The following is a 2500-nucleotide window of genomic DNA, read 5'->3' as shown; positions in this document are numbered from 1 at the left end:
TATCATTTTATCTGGTGGGTAATGAGGAAATTGATACATGATGCTGTTAATGATATGATTAGGATGGTCAGAGTGGTGAAAGAATTGATATTGGGTTAAGGAAATAATGTGAAAGGGTTGTGAAGTGGAAGTATGGAGTGATTGGAAGTTAAGGGGAGTAGTGGTATTGTTGTTTATAGTTGGTTGGTATTATGTTGTTTTTGGAAGGTGGTGTTGTGATTATTGGTTGACATAATGTTGAGAGGATTATGTGTAAAAGTGGAAATTTGTGAATGTAGTTGATGTTGTGGGTTGATAAAGTGAGGTGTGTTTATGTATTGAATGTGTGTTGAATTTATGTTGTTATGGTGTGAATTGTTGATAATATATGTTTAATATTAGGATGAATTGTTTGGATGGTTAGTGTTTTGTTGGGAGGTGGTAGTTTTTTGAAAGAAAAGGGGTATTTTAATGGGGGGGTTATTATTGGGGGGGGTATGGGAGGGGGGTATGAGTTTGGGGAAGAAGGAAAATGGGTAGATTGTGAGAAGATGTATTGTGAAAGGGATGGGGGAGTTAATGTGGGGAGGGTATTATGAGGAGGGTGGGGGAGAGGGATGGGGATGGGGTGGGGGGGGGTGGTGGGGGGGGGGGTTGGTTTGGTAGGTGGAATTTTGGTGGAATAGGAAGGGAGTGGGGGGGAGTGTTTTTGAGTGTGTGTGTGTGGTGTGTGTTTTTGAGTGTGAGTTTTGGGTGGGGGGGGGTGGGGGGGTGGGGGGGTTTGAGTTGAATTGTGTGTTGGGGGGGGGAATGATGGGGAGTTGTGGGTATAGGATGTGGATTGGGTGGTTTTTAGGTGTAATATGTTTTGTTGTGGGGGGGAGTTGTTTGGATAGGGGGGGGGAAGTAGTTTGTTATATTTTGGGGGAGTGATTGTTTGTTGTAGGGTGTTGGGTGTGATGATGTGGATGTTGTTTGATAGTTGATGTTGGTGATCGTGAGGTAAGATTGGGTGTTAGTGATTGTGGTGTGGGGTGATGAAATAAGATTGTATGGTGATGATTGTGTTGGGGTTTGTTATGATGGTTTTGAGTTGAATGTGTGTTTAGTTTTAATGGTGTTGTTTTTTATTTTTTTTGTTTTTTTTTTTTGTTTTGTTTTGTTTTGTTTTTTTTTTTGTTTTGTTTTGGTTTGTTTTGATTTTTTTTGGTTATAGTGGTGTGTTTGGGTTTGATTTATTAATGATTATTATGTGGTTTGTTGAAAAATATTTGTATAGTTTGTTAAAGTGAAGGTGGTAGGAAATGATAGGAAGATGTTGAAGAGGGTTTTGTTTATTTGGGTGTGAGTAAGGAGATGGAAAAGGTTGGGGTAAGGGGTGGAAAAAAAGGGTAAGGGTGGAAAAAGGAGGTTGGGGTGGAAGAGGGGGAGGAGGGTGTTTGAATGGGTTGAGGAAGAAGAGAGAGAGATGATAGAGAGGAGAAGAGAGAATGGAAGAGAGAGAATGAGAGAGAGAAGAGAGAGATAGAAGTAAAGAAGAGAAGAGAAGATAGAGAGAGAAGATATAAAAATAAGAGATGAGAGAGAGTGAGATAGAGATATAATGAGAGAAAGTAAAGAGAGAAGATAGAGAATAGAAGAGAGAGAGAGAGATAGAGATAATAGATATAAATAGATATATATAATCTAGATATCTAGTAATATATGAGAGGTAGATAGAGCGAGAGAGTTAAGAGATAGATATATATCTAGATATAGAGATCAAGTCGGATTTATAGAGAGATAGAGATAGATAGATAGATACTAAAGAGAAGAATATAATAGATATAGATAGATAGAGGAGATATAAATATATTTATAGAGTAAGAGAGGTATACAAAAGTCTATAGCAGATAGATATATAGTAGAGGAGGGAGGTAGTATATGATGAGAATAGATATAAATAGAGATATATAAAAATATCGCTATCTCTCAATAGAGAATACCTTAGAGATATATATAGGGAGAGATAGAATAGAGATTTAGAGACGAGCGAGAATATCGAGAGATATAGATAGATAGATAGATGTAGGGAGGTATATAGACGAGAGATAGATAGAAGAGATAGATATATAGAAAATCCGAAGATAATAGATAAGAAGAGAGAATATAGAGAGACTAGAGAATAAATATACGCTGCTCTAGAATTAAGATACATAAGATATAATCTGATAGAATAAGAGCTTGATATAGAGAATACTCTAGAGGTAAGGGGATGTTAAAAATATAGATACTATAGATAGCGCAGAGATAGAAGATAAAATTGCGATAGGTATTAGCATCTAGTAATCTATAGAAGATATATAATATCTACTCTCACTATAGCGATCTAGCGATAGCGCTAAATAGAGACTCATTCTACGATAGCCTATCTATCGATCCTAGCTCTATCTCTATCTCTCGCGACTCTAGCTAGATATCTATAATAAGATATATCGGCTATAGATATATATATAGAGAATACGTACTAGCCTAGATAGCT

This window comes from Penaeus japonicus, unplaced genomic scaffold (genome assembly GCF_977035675.1).
Source record: "Penaeus japonicus unplaced genomic scaffold, GWHDUDI00000001_assembly GWHDUDI00000042, whole genome shotgun sequence".
NCBI classification, from domain to species: domain Eukaryota; kingdom Metazoa; phylum Arthropoda; class Malacostraca; order Decapoda; family Penaeidae; genus Penaeus; species Penaeus japonicus.
This window is presented reverse-complemented; position numbering follows the sequence as displayed.